This window comes from Oncorhynchus clarkii, chromosome 19 (genome assembly GCF_045791955.1).
Source record: "Oncorhynchus clarkii lewisi isolate Uvic-CL-2024 chromosome 19, UVic_Ocla_1.0, whole genome shotgun sequence".
Classification (NCBI taxonomy): domain Eukaryota; kingdom Metazoa; phylum Chordata; class Actinopteri; order Salmoniformes; family Salmonidae; genus Oncorhynchus; species Oncorhynchus clarkii.
The window spans coordinates 42,973,534-42,997,295 of record NC_092165.1 but is presented as its reverse complement, the minus strand read 5'-3'; the positions used below and the strand labels follow the sequence as shown (position 1 = coordinate 42,997,295).

The window sequence follows — 23,762 nt, the reverse complement described above, 5'->3', positions numbered from 1 at the left end:
GTTTATTACTAGAACAGGGGTCATGCAAAATGACAGGTCAAGGGCAGGCAGAAGTCAGCAATCCAGATCAGAGTCCAAAAGGTACAGAACGGCAGGCAGTCTCAGGGTCAGGGCAGAAAACTAGAAAACAGAAACTAGAAACAGACAGGAGCAAGGGCAAAAATGCTGCTAGGCTTGACAAACAAAACGAACTGGCAACAGAAACAGAGAACACAGGTATAAATACACTGGGGAAAATAAGGTGGAAGATGGGAGAAACCTGGAGGGGGTGGAGACAAGTACAAAGACAGGTGAAACATGTCAGGGTGTGACAGTAGTCGCTTTGCTGGCATGCATTAAATATTTTGGGAGGGGTTTGCCCCACCAAGATTTACATGCTAAAATCGCCAATGATGATGTTACATTTGGTATGGTTACATAAGACAGATGGTTACTTAAGGCAATAGGGTGGTTGGTAAGTCAGTCGGTCAGGGGTGGGCATATAACGCAAAGTCGGGGTGTGAGGGCATATAACGCGAACGTCCAGCAACCCAAAGGTTGCGTGTTTGAATCTCATCACGGATAAGTTTTGTACATTTAGCTAAGGATCAACTTTGCAACTACTAACTACTTTTTTAGCTAATTTTCAACTACATAGCATGTTAGCTAACCCTTCCCCTTCCCTTAACACTTTATCCTAACCTTAACCTTAACCCTAACCCTAAGACCTAACCCCTAGCCTAGCTAATGTTAGCCACATAGCAAACATTAACATTAGACACCTAGCCACCTAGCTAACATTAGCCTCATCAAATTGGAATTGATAACATATCATACGAATTGGATAATGGACATCGACCATACGAAATGTAACACATCATACTAATTGTCGTGCCCCAGATTTACATTTACTCTATTTACTCTACTTGAGTCAAGGTTGCAGCCACCCAATCCATCCTCTTGCACTGTGTCCTCTCTGAACACTAGAGTACCTGGAGTGATTCTTCCTATCCTCTTGGTTTTAGTTCTATTAAAAGGGAAGTTTTGGCAGAGCCACCCAGCAGTAGAGGAAGAGAGTGAGCATTGCATATTCTCTCAAACAGTCACATCTACTGCAGGCTGAGACAGAGAGACATTGCTGCTGAGTAATGCCTTAATGTCATTTATGCATTGTCAGCCCTTGGGGAGATCTGTGACAACAGTTAAGGATTCTCTGAGGTTTGTGTTTTTTGCAAGTAGAATGAGTGCCTTGGCTAATGTAAGACTGTAGCTCAGTCCAGAAACAATCCATAGTCCCAATAGGCAAAATGAACAAGGATAATAAACCTTTCACAACCCATTAGAGTAAAAGAAAGCTGATATGACATGGAAATGATCGATTGCATTCAGTCACATTGATTTGCAAAGTATTGCAGTTGCTTTCACATGTTCTATCCTAGATAGACCTTGTTATATTTTGGGCAATTTCAAAAAGAGCTTCAGCAGAAACACTACCAGGTGAGCAGAAATTGCTTTGTTACCACAGTAACGTTTGCTTTATTGTATGAAGCCCTCTCGCGAGAATCCAGTACAGTGACGGGAGGGTGGTTGGTAATATTGGTATGATCTCATCCCTACAGCAACTGCATAGCGCAGCGAGGCAAACCAGTAACTTTGTATCCAACTTCTAAGTTAGACTGCATCTCTGAGGAAGGCGCAAAGATAATTGTGATTTTAACTGGAACGGAAACATCTGCTTTAAAGCCATATAGTTAACGTTGTTCCTGTATTTTTGTATTTTATTTTTTACATTAAAGGGTCTTCCAAGAGAAGCAAAAGGGGGGGAAACGCGTAGTATTGTATTCATGCCATCCAACGGTTGAGGGAGAGACAAGAAAAGGTGAGTCGCAAACCTGCGTTATGTCGTTGGGGAACGATGCATGTCATGTGCATGGTGTTTTTGGGGTAAGCTACATGGGCGCAAGCAACATCTGGATTGTCTCCCCAAACAATTAGCATGTTAAACAGCAAAATATGACCGATTTATGTTCTCTACTAGTAAGTAATCTACATTTGAATTCGCAATCAGGGTATTTTATTTCCCCAAATTAGAAGGGATCCAGAAAGGTTGCTTTGTGGGTTTAGAACGCGCACGCTGCACGTGACTGGAGTGGAAAATGTCAATTTTGGTCTTGTCATGATCAATGCAATGCATCACTGTATCACGTTTTTCAAGGACAATGTGCATTGTTTCGAGTTCAGTTTGGGTTTGCTGATTTACAGGTGGCATCGAGCAAATTGACATGGTTTAATAGCGCTGTAATAGACCTGTTATGCTGCAGTTTTTGTTGTAGTACTCTCCTTTGGTATATATAAACCAGTGGTTCCCAACCAGAGTAGCCTACTAGGACCCCTGGGGGTACTTGGCCTATCCACAGGGGGTACTTGAGACGACTCATGAGACCATAGGCCTATGGTGAAATGCACATAAGGGGGTACTTCATGGGGTAGTACGGGTAAAGCAAAATTCAGTTGGTGGTACAATAACCGAAAATTTGTGAAAAAGGTTGAGAACCACATAAATATTGTTAGGTCTGTTAACCCATGCCTCTACTAGTGGTGGGTTAATGTTTCTAAAGGGTTAATGTTGATGGATCTTTCTATTAGCCAGGCAACACATATGCAGGTTCGACTGTCACAAGGCATAACACTATTGTCTACTCAACCACTATAGGTACAAAGCTGAATTCATGTAAAGTATTGCTCAACACTGCGGTTAGGACATACAGTATGCTAACTTGGCCTTTACACTGCCTGTTTGTCTCTTTGTCAGTGAGATGCCTCCAAGCCTGAGGGTTCGTCTCGAACTCAAAGAAAGAACACCGACCTTGCATTCCCTGTTTTGGACAGAATGGCCAAATTAACAAAGTTTGTTTGGAAAATTGATACTTTACATCAGCTAAATTAGGCTAACTGATGATCTGACACAGCTGACTAGACATTACTGTTGTAATAAAGCAGGCAATGTATTAGTCAGAGTTCTGAGTAACATTTTACATTGTTGCTCTCAGGCTGTACACCTGTTTAGTAAGTAACACTAACTATTGAACTATTACTACGCCAACCCCCTCTACGCTACTGCTACTCTCTGTTTATCATCTATGCATAGTCACTTTAACTATACCTACATGTACATATTACCTCAATTAGCCCGACTAACCGTTGCCCCCGCACATTGACTCTGTACCGGTACCACCTGTATATTGCCTCGCTTCTGTTATTTTTGCTGTTTTTTTATTTTCTTTACTTTTCTATTGTTTACCTAATACCTATTTTCTCCTTAAAAATGTCACTGTTGGTTAGGGCTTGTAAGTACGCATTTCACTGTAAGGTCTACATCCGTTGTATTCAGAGCACGTGACAAATACACTTTGATTTGAATTCAAAGCAAATATTAAAGTATTATTACAGAGTTACTACACAATAATTAGAGCAGGTTAATGTAAAGTGTTATACATTTCTGGAAGATGAAGTATAGACCTTCCGACATGTGACTGGCAAAAAACGTTCATTTTTGTATGCAACCTGTGAGACACGGTAGAAATGAGTTTTAGTTTCAGGGGGAATTCAAATGCCCCACTGACCAAGTAGTAGCCTATTGAGTTACATAAAGCTATTGGTTGACATTTTATGGGGCAGGCTATATTTTGCATTGAAGGGCCCCTACATCTGGATGCACTTAGACATGAGATTTGAACTTGGCCTCTCTGGCCAGCTGTTTCTGACAGTTCCAGTAGCTGTCACAAGGAGTCCAAATACCGTCGATTTAGCACTCACTCACTGTTTGTACTTTCTGTCTTCTGCATATAAGAGCTTGAACATCACAGTGTTGAAATTGGAGTCCCCCTCGTACAGGGTTCCCCAACTGGCAGCCTGTGGTTTTCTGAGCAAATTTCATAACATGTTAATTGTTGGACATAAAAGACTGTAAAAACACCAGGAAATCATCTCCAAGTGATTTTAATTTTGGAAATCTGTTCCCAATTATTTACAGTCTACAAAGAAATTGTAATTATGTTCTGGCCCCCCGAGCATCCGTTCAAGAAAACATCAGCCCACGGCTGAATCTAGTTGATGATCCCTGCCCTACTGTTTCTTCTGTCTCTCTACCCATATTGGTGTATGCTGATCCGTGGCATTGTTCTGTAGGAAACTGGATTGGTTATGGTGGGATGAGTCAGAAAGGGGAAGGAAGGAATATTGAGTTGCATAGTGGACAAAATATTAGCATTCTTTGTGAACATGAGAGATTGATGACTGGGATAACATCAGACAGGTCCATAGTCATAACAATTGAAGACCTCTGTTTTACTGTTGAATAAATATTTTCTTAACCTCATTACTCATTATATTTAGTCTGATATTGTTTTGCTGAAGCAAAATCATCATGCAAACTGGACCAGTGCCCCATTATGATGGAGTTTTCACTTTAAATCAATCTAGTGCTGACACTGTTATGGGGAAAAGTGTCTTTCTATTTTAATCTCCCATGATGGGTGAACTATTCTCTGCTTTGTGCCACAGACCCCCCCCCCCCCCCCCATGGTTAACATAGGACAATAGTATAGGGTAAATGCAGCTCGCATATCTTATCACAAGAGTATGACAGCAGAGTCAGGGAGGTGGAGTCCAGGGCAGGCTCTTGACTCCTGGCTCTGAATCTGCTAGATAGGAGGAGCAACAATTGGAGCATAGTTCAGTTTTATAAAGTGCCTCTCTGGAATGTGTTTGAAGTGAAATACTAAAACGAAATGTTTGCTTTGTTCATCACAGGCCTACTCTTATATATAGGTATAACATATCATGTTAATATAACAGGGTGGAATATGCTTCCTGGCCAATTAAATTCCCTGGCCCACTGCCTGCCTATTCAAGGTGCTCAAATGTTTACATTCAACAATAATTAGAATAATCAGTAAGAATTCTAATTAGAAAGACAATGTCTAGTCCACCTTGATTTAAATCGTCTTTCTCCTCAAGTAATGTGTTGCTTGAATTTGCAATGTTGCCTGCCTTCCCTCCTGTTGTTAGTTGTTGAAGGCTGAGAACAGACATAACAGGCCCTGGGATATGCCACTGAATGGACTGATACACATGTCTGATGTCAAGTACAAGGCCATGTCATTTTCCTTTCTATTCTGACTAAACTCTGTGAAATCAAAGAAGCGGATTGACCTTTTGGCAAACCGTCCGTAACCATAAAGGATAAAGACTAGAAATATATTACGTTATGAAAAAAATGAGTAGGCTCCTGTTCGAATGATTAAGCAATGTTTGTCAGACCAAAGGCAGAAGAGTAAATGATTGTCTTGGCAATCTGTCCTCCGGTGCCCTACGATGTCACCATTGAGTTGAATGGGGGTGATAAAGCTGACTGGGATGAGGATGACTGTGGTACTGTCTCCTGTTAAACTGTTGGAATGCTCCGGCTTTGTCTGCTTGGGCCTGCCGGGTATATGTCAACCAATGGAAACAGCGAAAGAGCACGGAACTCACAATGGAGATGATGTCATCTCTTTTAACTCGCTGTCACAGAGTAAATGCAGACGAACAAAGAAACTGCCCCCTCCACCACATCACACAAAAATGATATAGGTAACTCTTAACTTTTGCGGCTTTACAATTATTTATGTGGAGGTCACATTATTTTGCGTTGTGACCCCCCCCCCCCCCACACACACACTTATTCTCCTGATGAGGCAGAATGTAATGTAGTGGTGCAGTTGCAACATAGCTGATGTGCTGATTTGGGACAAGATGTCTATTCTAATCTAGCCCTGACAAATAGGCCTATTCCCCACAGCATCAATCCACTTCTTGTGCTGCCCTCATAGGTCTGTTGCTGATGCTGATGATTTTAAGTAACCTCACACTAAGAGAAAGAGTGATACCCTGACTAATTTAATCTAACTCTCAACTCTAAACCCAATGCCACAGTCTCACCAGACCAGACAGGCTGTAATTCCCATCTTTCTCTGCCTCTCAGGCACAAGTGCTGGAAATAGTGTGTTCTGGGAAAGGATTGGGGAAAACACATCTCCAACAAACAACCACACATGGAAAGAAAGAAAACGCTTCCGTAATAAAATGTTGGTACCTGAGGATGTGTTGAGTTGCTTTAGGCTATCTTGCCTTATAGTGATGATCTGCCTGGTTGTGTCTAAACATGTCAGTCACTGCCTACAGTATCACACTGTCAGATCTACTCCCCCCTGTATCTCCCTCACATACAAATATTTGCTACCATTCCTAGTCTATAAACAGAGAACAAGGCCCATGCCTCATGCTGTGTCTTCCATACAATAGTGACATATTATTTTCCCATACGGGGTCGAAATCACACAGCTATAGTGTTGTTCTGTGGGCAGAAATCTGAGAAGCAGATTGGAATATGCAGTGGGTTGAGCATGCCTGAATCAGGATATCAATTTGCAGACAGGTCTGTTCAGCTAGTCCTCATTCCTTCACTTTAACGGCTCAACTGTTTTTGTTACTTTCAGGTGCAGCGTCGCGTACAGTGAAACTGAAATTCCATGCCACACAGCACCGCATGAGTTCTGCTCAGAACTTATTTGATTTGAAACCCCCAACACAAAATCTAAAGACGCTGATTGTTAACATTTCTGAAAGAGTTGCACTTTAGGCTCCCTCCTCTTGGTTTCCTGCATCCCAACTAGCAGAAATCCCTGTTCATATTGCTCCAAGATTCCATATCCTCTCTCTAGTCAAAACACGTAATACATTTCCATCCTGTGAGTTGAGTTCCTGCTCTACTCCAGGCATGGTTGGGGGTGAGGAATGAGACTGCTTGGCTCCAGTTCCTTCCTTGTCCTGTGTGAGAATTTCAGAGGCTCTCCTCTGAAACACATGCAGAGAGAGAGAGGGAACACAATGGAATAGTCAATTGACTGTGTTCTCACCTGATATTGCTAGGATTCACTGACAAGGGGGGACAATTCTGTGATATTCAGGACAACCCCTCTCCTTTCCTACTGTTTAGTTTTCAGTTATTTAGCAGAATCTTTCATCCATAGCTACTTACAGAAGTGAGTACATACATTTTATATTTTATTAATACTGGTCCCCTGCGGTAATCAAACCCACAACCCTGGTGTTGCAAACGCCATGCTCCACAATCTGAGCCACACGTGACTTTCACTTTGTTGTTGACAGTGCCACACCTCATAGATTAGGAGAATTAGAAATGGGTAACACATCAGCACCCTGCCTACTTTCTGACTTGATAAACTGTCCCACTCCCTATCAATTTGACTGCTGCAGAGAGACACTCTTTCCATCTGTTCCCAGGTGGAGAGAGCAGATGAGGCCGACCAATAACAAACATGGCTGCTGCTTTTCCGGGCTTTCCCCCCAGCCTGTTTCCTGTGTATTTAATTGATGTATTCCTGGATATCTTGGCTACAGCTTTTCTGCTGGTATGAGATACATACATACATCAACTCCATATTTGGGAGCTCATGCCCTCAGAAATAAATAACAATTCAGTTTTGACAGATTTTGTCTGTTTTCAGATGTTGTTCTTGAGGCCAAGAACGAAGAGCTAGACTACTAAACGGACTCTAGATCTTTTTAGAGGGTTGGGTTGAAGGCCGGTCTTCTGTTACAATACATTAATTTGTTGATGTGTTGGGAGGAGGGACTGCATGGGAAAAAGGTGCAAGAGGTCTGCTGTGCAAGGTATCACATAAAAGCCTGCTGACATTATTGCTCAAGGAGAGGCAGGGAGGATTCTTTGTGATGTGGGCCTTTTGCGGCAGGTGGGCAAGTGTTTATGTGGCGCGGCTCCCTGCTTTGAATGCTAATTAGTCGCTAGGGATCATGTACTGTAGGATTCAAAACACCGGCACACCCAGGCCTCTCGCCCTTCTGCTCCACTTGGTAACCTTATTATCATACCGTTACGTTTAACTTGTATTTGTTGTTAGTTAACCTCTGCAGATGTCACTGTGTCTATAGTGATCCAGGTTGAAGTTCTCTCCACAGCTCTGATGCAAACATGAGTGTGTGTGCCTGCGTGTGCATGTTTGTATGTTCCTTGGGGAGAATATTAGTGTCTATGGTGTGTGTGTGCGTGAGATACTCTTATTGTAAAGATACAAATTATGGATCACACAGAGCTCAAACCTAAACTCTGCATGTTTTTTCCTTCAAGACTTCTGGGGATTCTGAGCCCTGATTAGAGCGAAGTGGGGGTACGAGTGGGGCGTGGTAATTGCAATCCGCATTTTCCTGAGTCCTGTGAACCAAGACTCAAATTGAAAAATTGGAACAACTGTCAGATGTTGTCAACCTAACACAGCATATGCTAATCTGTAGGCCTTGTGGGTTTTTTGACTGTGAATGAGGTCTCTGTATTTTTGTTTTTCTTTTTGATAAGAATAGGAAGGCGCTCCTCCCTAGGCCCTGTGTAGATTAGTTTTGGCTTTTGATCAGCACCGTTCCAGAGCTGTCTACACTGTGGGCTACAGTGTGGTGTGTTTGCAGTGCAGGTCAGCAGCAGTGCACTATGCAGGTTGGACATTGGTTTCCTGGCACGGCCAGTGATTTAGCATGGCTCCTGTTATGCAATGCTGCCTGAATTACTGCTGCACAAATGACTTTGTATGAATTGATTAACTCTGAGGCTTTACTGTACATAATAGGACTAGAAGTGCATCAAGCCATAAGTGGAGCCATGCCCTAATCAATGGCTGGAAGTAGTTAACGTGCAAAGGAAACATTGTGGAATTGATGTGCTAAATGGTATAGGCCCAATACAATATGATATGTTGATGTTACATATTTGACTTCACATTGCAACATCTTCCTGCTGTGAGAATATGCTAAGGGATGCCTACATTTGGCCCATTTCTCCAACAGTTGGTTTCTGTTAGATTTAGCTCATTGAGCAGCAGTACCTGTGTATTTGACGCTGTCACTCTCTCTCTGACTGAGCCAGCTCTCTGTCAGATGGGCTCCTCAGTGGGGAGATCCAGTGTTTCTCCTCTTTAGTATTCTCCTTCAGCATAGCTTGGGACTCCTAACAGCCACAGCTTTCCCCTGTAGTCAGCACCTGCAGGCGGCTAGTACCGGATGTTCTTTAAACGCTTACATGGTCCTGCAGAACATGAGAGTTAAGGTAGCACTTCCTCTTCTATGAGATTTGAATGGATTAGAATCTCTCTTGTTAATCCACAGTCGGTCGAGGGGTTAATTAAAAGAGCTCATCTTTTCCAGAGCACATCTTCTTGTGTGGTAGAGAAGCAATTAGTATGTGACAGCAGCAGGGCAGATTTTTGGCGGGTGTGAGGGGATATTAATGAGGCTTTCACCTTGAGATCTGTGTTAGTGGGGAAAGAAAAGGGTGTCTCACTGAGCTTCTGCTGCATCAGGCTTTCTAAATGACACTGATTGTCATACAAATGCTATTACTCTGTTATTATTCTAGAGAAACCACAGTGTTTGTTGTATTCCCTTCTATTTGTTGGCAGTGAGGGATCATCATGTTTTGTACTGAATCACTTTATTATAATGTAGGTCATGGTTATTGAGTGTGCTCTCTTCTGCTCTCATGTTCCTGGTTACAGGCTTAGGCTACAAAATATGGCAATGTGAGACTAGGCTTACTGTAGCTGGTTTGACTGGGCTTACTCTAGTCCAGCCATTTGGTTTGGTGGTGTTTGGATGGTAGACGGGAGCTCATGGTAACTTATATATGTTCACTTAGTGAGTTCCTGACCTTTCCCATACTGAGGCTTCTTAACTGTCACTACAGCTCCTCTCCCATCAGATCAACCCAGCCTACCTTCTCTGTCAAAAAGAGTCATAATAAGCTGACACATCACTGTCCTGTCCTGAGCAACAGATTCTTCTGTGAGGGAAAATGTAAAACCACAAGAATGTATTATAGTAAATCATGCAGTTTATGATTAGGGCATGATGTCTACCTGTGTAATATTAATATGTCCTATATCGTAATAAGTAAGCAATACATAACCATGATTTAGAGGCCTGTAATTTTATGCCTGTGTTATCTAATATGATTAATGCAGTTGTTTCATCATCAGATTCTTTATTTAGTACAGTATATGCTGAGTAGTAATGTAGTTATAAGTATATGAGTTGACAGGTCTGTAGATAGAAGACAGGAAAGGTGCTTTTTGGAGAGAGGGTTACCATTACCTACCCGTGAACATTCACTCTTTAGTATAGTGTGTTGTCTGTACCTCAGATTGCAGGTAAGCCTTACATAGTGAAAGATATGTTATATTCTCAATTAGCATGTTTGATGTAGCTGGAAATTGAAAACATGAATAGTCCAGATTTTGATGTTGAGCAGCAGTTGAAATACTTTCTGCTTCCACTGTGATTAGTTGGCCTAGACAAGCTGTGATGTCTCAGTCATTTCTACATTTAATGTGCGATTACTGTGTAATGGACGTCAGTTAGCCTAGCCATAAAGAGCGTTGGGCCTCAATCGATAGGTTGCTGATTCGAATTGCTGACAAGGTGAAAAATACATTGATGTGCCCTTGAGCAAGGCACTTAACCCTAGTTTCTCAGGATAAGAGTGTCTGCTAAATGTCTAAAATGAAAATATACGATTATTCTAAGTATGTTGTTACTACAGATGTAGGATCTTAATTTGATCATTATGTGGTTGCTGAAAATGTTCTTGCACGGCAGGTAATGCAAACTTATAATGTATTCCAGTTTTAAAAAGGCGTATAAAGTTTGTCATTTGTCATTTAAAACGTCAGATTTGAAAAACGTAGCAACCCCTACAAAATATGTACATTAATTATAATTCACAATAATTCACGGGGCGCAACTTTGACAGGGGACGGAGGGGACATTCTGAAATTGCATTCCCCCCAGTTTTATCATTGGAATGTAATACAAAACGAGGAAACGGTGTGCTGTAGGACCATGCGGACGACACCGAACGATCGGGTAGTCTGTTTGGAGTGTTTATCCGGCTAGATAAAAAAAAGTCCCCCCAACTTTTAAAACAAAAGCGCCTCTGTTCATCCATATCGGGTGAACCGTTTAGACATTTTTGTACATAGTCCCACCATTTTAGGGGACCAAAATTATTGTGTCATTTTGGAGTTACATTTATTCTAAATAAGAATAGAATATGTTTCTAAACACTTCTACATTAATGTGGATGCTGTGGTGTTATTTGCGTATTGCATCCTGATTGGCCATATGAGGGCTTGTGGGAATTTAGGGGTTCATGAGGAAAACATCGCTCTCTATCATGTAGCTTATATTGTGAAGCAATGTCAAGTTTGCAATAAATTTGTCTCCATAATAACCCTGAACCCAATTAGTCGCTTGGTCGATTGTTTGGTCAACAGGTTGGTTGGCCGAGACTTTTGTAGTCGAGAGTAGCAAATATATACAGTATAAGTCAAAAATTTAGACACACCTACTCATTCAAGGGTTTTTCGTCATTTTTACTATTTTCTACATTGTAGAATAATAGTGAAGACATCAAAACTATGAAATAGCATATATGGAATCATGTAGTAACCAAAAAAGTGTTAAACAAATCAAAATATATTTTATATTTGAGATTCTTCAAAGTTGCCACCCTTTGCCTTGATGACAGCTTTGCACACTCTTGGCATTCTTCATGAGGTAGTCACCTTGAATGCATTTCAATTAACAGGTGTGCCTAGTTAAAAGTTAATTGGTGGAATTTATTTCCTTCTTAATGCGTTTGAGCTAATCAGTTGTGTTGTGACAAGGTAGGGGTAGTATATAGAAGATTAGAGTTCGACTGATTAATCGGAATGGCCGATTTTGGATGCCGATTTTGGCTATTTAAAAAAAAAAAAAATACACCTTTATTTAATCTTTATTTAACTAGGCAAGTCAGTTAAGAACAAATTCTTATTTTCAACGACGGCCTAGGAACGGTGGGTTAACTGCCTTGTTCAGGGGCAGAACGACAGATTTTTACCTTGTCAGCTCAGGGATTCAATCTTGCAACCTTATTGTTAACTAGTCCAACGCTCTAACCACCTGCCCCACGAGGAGCCTGCCTGTTACGCGAATGCAGTAAGAAGCCAAGGTAATTTGCTAGCTAGCATTAAACTTAATCAATCATAATCACTAGTTATAACTACACATGGTTGATGATATTACTAGTTTATCTAGCGTGTCCTGCGCTGCATATAATCGATGCAGTGCGCATTTGCGAAAAGGACTGTCGTTGCTCCAACGTGTACCTAACCATAAACAACAATGCCTTTCTTAAAATCAATACACAGAAGTATATATTTTTAAACCTGCATATTTAGCTAAAATAAATCCAGGTTAGCAGGCAATTATTTACCAGGTGAAATTGTGTCACTTCTCTTGCGTTCATTGCACGCAGAGTCTGGATATATGCAACAATTTGGGCCACCTGGCTCATTGCAAACTAATTTGCCAGAATTTTACGTAATTATGACATAACATTGAAAGTTGTGCAATGTAACAGGAATATTTAGACTGATGGATGCCACCCATTAGATAAAATACGGAACGGTTCCGTATTTCACTGAAAGAGTAAACATCTTGTTTTCGAGATGATAGTTTCCGGATTCGACCATATTAATGACCTACGGCTCGCATGTCTGTGTGTTATTATGTTATAATTAAGTCTATGATTTGATAGAGCAGTCTGACTGAGCAATGGTAGGCACCAGCAGGCTCATAAGCATTCATTCAAACAGCACTTTCGTGCATTTTGCCAGCAGCTCTGCTGTTTATGACTTCAAGCCTATCAACTCCCGAGATTAGGCTGGTGTAACAATGTGATGTGAAATGGCTAGCTAGTTAGCGGGGTGCGTGCTAATAGCGTTTCAAATGTCACTCGCTCTGAGACTTGAAGTAGTTGTTCCCCTTGCTCTGCATGAGTAACGCTGCTTCGAGGGTGGCTGTTGTCGTTGTGTTCCTGGTTCGAGCCCAGGTAGGAGCGAGGAGAGGTACGGAAGGTATACTGTTACACTGGCAATATTAAAGTTCTTATAAGAACACCCAATAGTCAAAGGTATATGAAATACAAATGGTATAGAGAGAAATAGTCCTATATTTCCTATAATAACTACAACCTAAAACTTCTTACCTGGGAATATTGAAGACTCATGTTAAAAGGAACCACCAGCTTTCATATGTTCTCATGTTCTGAGCAAGGAACTTAAACGTTAGCTTTCTTACATGGCACATATTGTACTTTTACTTTCTTCTCCAACACTTTGTTTTTGCATTATTTAAACCAAATTAACATGTTTCATTATTTATTTGAGGCTAAATTGATTTTATTGATGTGTTATATTAAGTTAAAATAAGTGTTGCAACCAATGGCTTGGTTGCATTCATTATTGCTGTAATTGTCATTATTACAAATACATTTTTTTTAAATTGTCTGATTAATCGGTATCGGCTTTTTTGTCCTCCAATAATCGGTATCGGTATCGGCATTGAAAAATCATAATCGGTCGACTTCTACAGAAAATAGCCCTATTTGGTAAAAGACCAAGTCCATATGTGACTCACCCCCTGGATTCCGTCTTATGTAGTAATATTTGAAATTGTGTTTTTTACATTGGATAAAAGTAGTGATTCAGAGATATAAAATGGTATATCATACACTGCATTTTTGAGGAACAATGGGAAGTAATTCTTCTTTGAAAGTTGATAAACTTGTAAACTCACTTTTGAGAAAATGGCCTTTGAATGTTTTGGTATTGTCACGATGTTCGTAATAATGGTTGGACCAAGGTGCAGCGTACGTAGAGTTCCAAATGTTTATTAATGAAGTGGAACTTGAGCAAAGACAAAACTATAAACAATAAACTAACAAACAACGAACCGTGACTACAACACTAACTCAAAACATAAACAGTATCCCATAACCCACAGGTGGAAAAAATGCTACTTAAGTATGATCCCCAGGCGTCCCGGGTGGCGCAGTGGTTAACCTCTCTGGGATAGGCGGGACGCAAATGTCCCACTTGGCCAATTGCCAAGGAAAATGCAGAGTGCCAGATTCAAATAAAATACTATAAAATTTAAACTTTAATTAAATCACACATGTAAGATACTAAATTAAAGCTACACTCGTTGTGAATCCAGCCAACATGTCAGATTTCAAAAAGGCTTTTCGGTGAAAGCATAAGAAGCTATTATCTGATGATAGCACAACAGTAAACAAAGAGAATAGCATATTTCAACCCTGCAGCCACCAGACAAAACGCAGAAATAAAATATAAAACATGCCTTACCTTTGACAAGCTTCTTTTGTTGGCACTCCAATATGTCCCATAAACATCACGAATGGTCCTTTTGTTCGATTAATTCCGTCGATATATATCCAAAATGTCTATTTATTTGGTGAGTTTGATCCAGAAAAAAAACAGCTTCCAATTTGCGTCACTACAAAATATCTCAAAAGTTACCTGTAAACTTTGCCAAAACATTTCAAACTACTTTTGTAATACAACTTTAGGTATTTTTAAACGTTAATAAATTGATAAAATTGAAGACGGGTCTATCTGTTTTCAAAACAGGAGGATCACAAACCAACGCTACTTTTTTAGTCTTGCGCAACTCTCAAACAGTACACATAACATTATCCTGATCCAAGATGGCCTTACTTCTTCATTACACAAAGGAAGAACCTCATCCAATTTCCAAAGACTGGTGACATCCAGTGGAAGCGGTAGGAACTGCAAACAAGTGCCTTAGAAATCTCGTTTCCCAATGAAACCTCATTGAATAGACAGTGACCTAAAAAAAAAAAAATCTGAATGGTTAGTCCTCTGGGTTTTGCCTGCTACATAAGTTCTGTTATACTCACAGACATGATTCAAACAGTTTTAGAAACTTCAGAGTGTTTTCTATCCAAATCTAATAATAATAATAATAATATGCACATCTTATATTCTTGGCATGAGTAGCAGGAAGTTGAAATTGGACACGCTATTTATCCAAAAGTGAAAATGCTGCCCTCTATAGATAAAGGTAAAATAAAAAAATACAAGTTTGTTATTAAGGAACATGAAAGTGCACATGTGCCAGAAGGCATTTCTACACCAAAAAACGCATTTTGATAACAAAACAAAAACTTAAAATGGCTCTCCTGTGAAGTCGTGACTTGCGACATATGCCTAGTTTCCTGAAACGGTTCACATATTATGGCAAGAAAAGCTCAAATAGACAAAGATAAATGACAGTCCATGTTTACTTTAAAACATGAAGGTCAGTCAATCGGCAAATTTCAAGAACTTTGAAAGTTTCTTCAAGTGCAGTCGCAAAAACCATCAAGCGCTATGATGAAATTGGCTCTCATGAAGACCGCCATAGGAAAGGAAGACCCAGAGTTACCTCTGCTACAGAGGATAAGTTCATTAGAGTTAACTGCACTTTAGATTGCTGCTCAAATAAATGCTTCAGAGAGTTCAAGTAACAGACACATCTCAACATCAACTGTTCAGGGGAGACTGCGTGAATCAGGCATTCATGGTTGAATTGCTGCAAAGAAACCACTACCAAAGGACACCAATAAGAAGAAGAGATTTGCTTGGGCCAAGAAACACGAGCAATGGATATTCGAGCGGTGGAAATCTGTCCTTTGGTCTGATGAGTCCAAATTTGAGATTTTGGGTTCCAACCGCCGTGTCTTTGTGAGACGCAGAGTAGGTGAACGGATGATCTCCGCATGTGTGGTTCCCACTGTGAAGCGTGGAGGAGGAGGTTTGATGGTGTGTTTTTTGTTGTTGCTGGTGACACTGTCAGTGATTTGTTTAGAATTCAAGGCACACTTAACCAGCATGGCTACCTCACTGCATTCTGCAGTGATACACCATCCCATCTGGTTTGCGCTTAGTGGGACAATGACCCAAAACACACCTTCAGGCGGTGTAAGGGCTATTTGACCAAGAAGGAGAGTGATGGAGTGCTGCATCAGATGACCTGGCTTCCACAATCACCTGACCTCAACCCAATGGAGATGGTTTGGGATGAGTTGGACCGCAGAGTGAAGGCAAAGCAGCCAACAAGTGCTCAGCATATGTGGGAACTCCTTCAAGACTGTTGGAAAAGCACTCATGAAGCTGGTTGAGAGAATGCCAAGCATGTGCAAAGCTGTCATCAAGGCAAAGGGTGGCTACTTTGAAGAATCTCAAATGTAAAATGATTTGTTCAAGGCACACTTTGATTTGTTTTAACACTTTTTTGTTATTATATCATAGTTTTGATGTCTTCACTATTATTCTACAATGTAGAAAATAGTAAGTGTGTCCAAACGTTTGACTGGAGTACCAGTCAAAAGTTGACACACTTACTATTTTCTACATTGTGGTTTGTTCTAAGATAACATTAATACGCTAGTGTACGCTTAAGATCACCTATCTAGCTATGGTTCAGCTAAACGTCAGCAGAAATTATTTTGTTTAGCTAGATAGATTGCTCACTAACGTTACCTAGCTGTGTAAATTATGTTATAATATGAATTACACTGTATGATAACATTACTGTACTTTTATATTTGTATGGGAGGGGTAAACATGCATTATTAATATGCTAACGTTACTTTATCATGAAGCATGTTGTTAGTTAGCTAGCTAGCAGGAGTTGGATGTGTATTGTTAGCTAATTTAATGTGTACGGACGAGAAAGTAAACCCTTTAACTGTCTGCTCATGCTTGTGAATTGTTGCATTATTCAAGAGTAGTATGGCTTGGTTGCATTATCCGTAGAAAAGTTGCTTGGATTCTTAAATAGTTTGTGCTTACTGGATACTTTGATATTTATGGTTAATTTGAGCTGGGGACCAAGAATGTTGCATAGCCAGCAACAATGAAAAGTAAGGCAAGGATGTAATGAAGAAATCCCTTTCACCACTCAGCTCCTCAGACTCTCCATCTCTCGTAGTGGGAATAGGACCTTAGCCCCAAGTATCTCTGTGTCCTGGCCCACAGTGTGAGAGGATTCTGGATGGCTTCAGACATCACAGGTCTGTGCCATATTGACACCTCTGGAGAGGGAATCTGGCAGGTCACTGTCAACTGACCTTGCTGCTATACTGCAGTTTGTCACTAGAGCCACTCAGTCTCAACACCATTTATCTCTCTCTCCCTCTCCCTCCCTCCTCTCACACACTCGTGCAAGAGCTCTCACACACAGGGACATAGGATAGATGTTGTTGCTTTGTGTACTTTGTTTGAAACGAATATGATATGTACATGGCTTAAGCGTTGTCTAGGGCTGTTGTTAAGTCCCTGTTGTACTGAGACCTACAGTGTCCAGTGTGGGAGAAGTAAATGGTTATTTTGGCTGTGTTCCAGAATGGACTGGTACTGGCACACACAGCACAAATCTACCCCTATACAGCACCAGCACAGAGCCCGGACATGCACCGTCACTGGCTACCCTTACTGACCCAGGCATGTGTGAATGCACTGCTGCTGTATTGAACACTCACCCAATCATCTCTTGCACTACCTAACGAAAGGGCAAAATGGAAATAATAGCCTATCATTGAGCTGTTATTTGGTTTAACTGCTTGCATTTTCACTAGATTCTCCCAGACACTACATTTCCCAGACATACATTCTCTCATAGTGAGCATTCTCTGCTCCTAATTGGCTCTGACATTGATTAGTGTAGCATTCAAACTATGCTAGGCTACTCGCTACTGTAGATTTAGCCTGAGAGCGAGCTCCCCATTGTTTTTGATGCTGAATCACTGTCATCTTAGGGTGCGCTGAGGGTGCGCTGATTTTATTAGGATCTCTTTTAGTCCTAATTTGGACTAATCTTCCAAGAGTCCTTAAACATTAAAATACAATTTATAATACAATTTATAATACAATCACATTTTCACATATAACACACTGTTACACACATCAGACATAATACACTGACATATTGACCAGATAAATACTGTAACAGTAGCCTAAATACGGCAGGGTAGCCTAGTGGTTAGAGCGTTGGACTAGTAACTGGAAGGTTGCAAGTTCAAACCCCCGAGCTGACAAGGAACAAATCTGTCGTTCTGCCCCTGAACAGGCAGTTAACCCACTGTTCCTAGGCCGTCATTGAAAATAAGAATTTGTTCTTAACTGACTTGCCTGGTTAAATAAAGGTAAAATAAAAAAAAAAATAACAGTCTGAGAAGATAGATTGAATCCATCATCTACCATAGTCCTGCACAACTTAGATAGATTGAATCCATCATCTACCATGGTCCTGCACAACCTTTCAATTTATTACATTTAAATGGTTAGAAAGTATTGTTTGAATTAATATATTGAAAGGTTTCTGTTTTGCTCAGATAAATTATTACATTTCTTTATTGCTCTGACTCGAAACGTTCTTTAGCCTATTTCTCTTTTCTGACTGGATAACACATACAGTGCCTTGCGAAAGTATTCGGCCCCCTTGAACTTTGCGACCTTTTGCCACATTTCAGGCTTCAAACATAAAGATATAAAACTGTATTTTTTTGTGAAGAATCAACAACAAGTGGGACACAATCATGAAGTGGAACGACATTTATTGGATATTTCAAACTTTTTTAACAAATTAAAAACTGAAAAATTGGGCGTGCAAAATTATTCAGCCCCCTTAAGTTAATACTTTGTAGCGCCACCTTTTGCTGCGATTACAGCTGTAAGTCGCTTGGGGTATGCCTCTATCAGTTTTGCACATCGAGAGACTGAAATGTTTTCCCATTCCTCCTTGCAAAACAGCTCGAGCTCAGTGAGGTTGGATGGAGAGCATTTGTGAACAGCAGTTTTCAGTTCTTTCCACAGATTCTCGATTGGATTCAGGTCTGGACTTTGACTTGGCCATTCTAACACCTGGATATGTTTATTTTTGAACCATTCCATTGTAGATTTTGCTTTATGTTTTGGATCATTGTCTTGTTGGAAGACAAATCTCCGTGCCAGTCTCAGGTCTTTTGCAGACTCCATCAGGTTTTCTTCCAGAATGGTCCTGTATTTGGCTCCATCCATCTTCCCATCAATTTTAACCATCTTCCCTGTCCCTGCTGAAGAAAAGCAGGCCCAAACCATGATGCTGCCACTACCATGTTTGACAGTGGGGATGGTGTGTTCAGGGTGATGAGCTGTGTTGCTTTTACGCCAAACATAACGTTTTGCATTGTTGCCAAAAAGTTACATTTTGGTTTCATCTGACCAGAGCACCTTTTTCCACATGTTTGGTGTGTCTCCCAGGTGGCTTGTGGCAAACTTTAAACAACACTTTTTATGGATATCTTTAAGAAATGGCTTTCTTCTTGCCACTCTTCCATAAAGGCCAGATTTGTGCAATAAACGTCTGATTGTTGTCCTATGGACAGAGTCTCCCACCTCAGCTGTAGATCTCTGCAGTTCATCCAGAGTGATCATGGGCCTCTTGGCTGTATCTCTGATCAGTCTTCTCCTTGTATGAGCTGAAAGTTTAGAGGGACGGCCAGGTCTTGGTAGATTTGCAGTGGTCTGATACTCCTTCCATTTCAATATTCTTGCTTGTACAGTGCTCCTTGGGATGTTTAAAGCTTGGGAAATCTTTTTGTATCCAAATCCGGCTTTAAACTTCTTCACAACAGTATCTCGGACCTGCCTGGTGTGTTCCTTGTTCTTCATGATGCTCTCTGCGCTTTTAACGGACCTCTGAGACTATCACAGTGCAGGTGCATTTATACGGAGACTTGATTACACACAGGTGGATTGTATTTATCATCATTAGTCATTTAGGTCAATATTGGATCATTCAGAGATCCTCACTGAACTTCTGGAGAGAGTTTGCTGCACTGAAAGTAAAGGGGCTGAATAATTTTTCACGCCCAATTTTTCAGTTTTTGATTTGTTAAAAAAGTTTGAAATATCCAATAAATGTTGTTCCACTTCATGATTGTGTCCCACTTGTTGTTGATTCTTCACAAAAAAATACAGTTTTATATCTTTATGTTTGAAGCCTGAAATGTGGCAAAAGGTCGCAAAGTTCAAGGGGGCCGAATACTTTCGCAAGGCACTGTAGATGGTGGACAATCTATTCCTAGTATTTACTGAGTGTCTGTCTCTTATCAACTGAATACTGTTGTGAATGGAGTTTGGCCATTTTAAATGGTGTACATTGTGAAATAAAATAAGCATGTTTTATTCAATTATCTTGTTGATTAATGACCATCCTAGAGCATTGCGCATGACTACAACAGAATAGTCATATCTCCACCTTAAAACAGTCCTTGCTGCTTTGTTCTGTGCAATCTGCATCCTCCTAATTTCACCCGCTGATGCATTTCCCCAGACCACAGAACAGTAGTTCACCTGATGCTTGGTTGTTTGCTTAAGATTCTTTCCCAGTAAATAGTTAGCTATCCTTCTGATCGTGCATGCGGTTTTAATATATATATTTTTTTACATGCAGTGCATTCGGAAAGTATTCCGATCCCTTGACATTTTCTACATTTTGTTATGTTACAGCCTTATTCTAAAATGTATAAAAAAATAAAATTCCCTACACACAATACCCCATAATGACAAAGTTAAAAAAGGTTTATATACATTTTTGCAAATGTATAAAACACCCCACTCCTAAAACAAAGTTTTAAACTAGGCGTGTGTCGCATGACACTACTTCACAGGATAGCCATTTAAAAAAAAAATCTAAATGCGTTTTTTTGGCAGAAATGCTTTCTGCAACATGTGAACTTTCATGTGCCTCAATAACAAACTTGTATACAGTCTGTAAAAACAAATAAAATTGTTAAATTACAAGCCTAGTTGGTTTAGCCACAGAAAAAGACATCAACATTGGCTGAGATAATGAGTGGGCTGGGCATGCCGAGAGATGAGTTTTGATTGGTCTGCCATGTAGCACGCTTCTGTCTATAACATGAGCTGGTCAGTATGTGTAGGTAATCCTTTATAACGTGGCTTTTTTTAAAGATATCGTGTAGTAGAACTGCATAAGTGTTGCTCTCCACATTCTGGAGGACCGAGTTTTGAAATCAGTGAAATTAGAGTATGATAGCTAAGGAGATGGACCTTTAGTCTTGAAATCTTTGGTTGTTTAGTACATGGCCTCACATGTGAATCCTTACAGAGATGGGTGGGGCTAAGGCTTTAGAGGGTGTGAACAAAGCTGAATGTAGTGTAGACAAAGAAAAGCTCTCCAATAGGTGTATCAAAAACATTCAAGGGACATTTTCTCAAAGTGGGGTTACAAGTTTATCAACTTTCAAAGCATAATTACTTTCTTGTTGTTAGTCAACTGTAGTGTATGATATACCATATTCTAGCTCTGAGTCTCTACTTTTATCCAATGTAAAAAACACAATTTCAAATGTTGCTTCAAAAGACCGAATCGAGCCAGTCGGTCACATTTACATAAGTATTCAGACCCTTTACTCAGTACTTTGTTGAAGCTACCCCGATTGCTCAATTTGGCCGGGCGGCCAGCTCTAGGAAGAGTCTTGGTGGTTCCAAACTTCTTCCATTTAAGAATGATGGAGGCCACTATGTTCTTGGGGACCTTCAAAACTGCAGCCATGTTTTGGTACCCTTCCCCAGATCTGTGCCTCAATACAATCCTGTCTCGGAGCTCTAAGGACAATTCGATCTCAAGGCTTGGTTTTTGCTCTGACATGCACTGTCAACTGTGGGACCTTATATAGACCTTTCCAAATCATGCTAAATTTTGAGTCGCATCATAGTAAAGGGTCTGAATACTTATGTAAATAAGGTATTTCTGTTTTTCTGTTTAATACGTATGCAAAAATGTCCAAAAAACAGTTTTTGCTTTTTGCTTTGTCATTATGCTGTATGTTTGTAGATTGATGAGGAAAAACAATGATTTAATACATTTTAGAATAAGGCTGTAATGTAACAAAATGTGGAAAAAGTTAAGATGTCTGAATACTTTCTGAATGCAGTGTAGATTAGTTATTTGAGACGGCCATGATACGCAGGAGTCTAGCTGCACCCCTAGCAGTTTGATTTCTGCCACTTCCTCAATTTGTACTTCCCCCATACTTAATTGTTGTGTTGTGTTGACCTTTTCCTGGTGGAACAGACCAACATAACCTTTGTTTTCTTGGCGTTCAAAACAAGTTCGTTCTGGAAAACCCACTCCCTGATATTTCCCAGATCTACTTGTAGAGCTTGCTGTACCTGTTGAACCGATTGTCTTGCTTTATAAATTGTTGTATCATCTGCAAGTATAGTAGCTTGAGTTTCAGATAAGGTATAAGGAAGGTCGTTAGTAAAGAAGTGGCCCAAGGCAGCTGCCCTTCCACAGTTTAGAGCATGAGGGGAAGAAAACAACCCATTTATATAGGTGGACTGTTTCCTGTCAGTTAGATATGACTGTACCCAATTCAATGCTGCCTTCTTAAACCCATAATGCAGTAATTTTGTCAAAATTATTTCATGATACACTAAATCAAATGCTGCAATGAAATCTAAAAATGGTAACCCACAAACCTGCCATTGTCCATAGCATTGAGTCACTGGTCAATCATATCAACCAATGCAGTGGTAGTGGAATGGTTTTTGCTATAAGCATGCTGATTGGCTGTGATCAGATCATTTCTTTTCATATATTCCCATATTTTTCTGCACACAATACCCTCAAATATCGAGTGAACCGAGTAGACCAATTGGTTGACTATTGGCAGGAGTAATGGGTTCTTTGCTGTCTTTCAGAATTGGACACAGGTTAGCATGCTTCCATACATTTGGAAATGTTCCCTTTTCCAGTGACCAAATAAATATGTATTTCAGTGGAGCTACAATCTGAGTAGCATAATAAAGTAAAAAATTGTCCATAAGATCATAACCTGTAGATTTAGCATTGGGTGATGACTTCAATAGGTTTAACGTCTTATTGCTGCAGGGGCAGTATTGAGTAGCTTGGATGAAAGGTGCCCAGAGTAAATGGCCTGCTCCTCAGTCTCAGTTGCTAATATATGCATATAATTATTAGTATTGGATAGAACACACTCTGAAGTGTCTAAAACTGTTTGAATGATGTCTGTGAGTATAACAGAACTCATATGGCAGGCAAAAACCTGAGAAGAAATCCAAACAGGAAGTGAGAAATCTGAGGTTGGTCGATTGTCAACCCAGGCCCTATTGAATTCACAGTGGGATATGGATGAAGTTGCACTTCCTATGGCTTCCACTAGATGTCAACCGTCTTTAGAAACTTAAATGAAGCTTCTACTGTGTTGTGGGCATGAATAAGAGCTGAATGAGTCAGGTTACTGGCAGAGAGCCATTTCCTGGTCACGCGCATTCCACATGATATCGACCTGGAGGACTAACCGTTCAGATTTGCTTCTCTAGACACAAAGGAATTCTCCGGTTGGAAGTTTATTGAAGATTTATGGTAACAACACCATAAAGATTGTTTCTATACTTAGTTTGAAATGTTTCTTCAACCTGTAATATAACTTTTTGAAGTTTTTGTCTGAAGTTATGCGGGACCTGCACGAGCGTTTGGATATGTGTACCTAACACGCTAACAAAAGTAGCTACTTGGACATAAATAATGGACATTATCGAACAAATCAAGCATTTATTGTGGAACTAGGATTCCTGGGAGTGCATTCTGATGAAGATCATCAAAGGTAAGGGAATATTTATAATGTTATTTCTGGTTTCTGTTGACTCCAACATGGCGGAAAATGTTTTTTTTTCTGAGCGCCGTCTCAGATTATTGCATGGTTTGCTTTT

The 23,762-nt window shown here is 40.2% G+C and overlaps 1 protein-coding gene across 2 annotated transcripts in view; it reads left to right on the top strand.

Moving 5' to 3' along the window:
* Nucleotides 1-1,604: 1,604 nt before the first annotated feature.
* LOC139375237 (signal-induced proliferation-associated 1-like protein 1) overlaps nucleotides 1,605-23,762 on the top strand; it is a 72,638-nt gene continuing 50,480 nt past the window's right edge. For both annotated transcript variants that reach the window (XM_071116838.1, XM_071116837.1), the window contains exon 1: nucleotides 1,605-1,858. The gene's annotated coding sequence lies outside the window, so the exon portion shown is untranslated. The remainder of the gene's footprint in view (nucleotides 1,859-23,762) is intronic.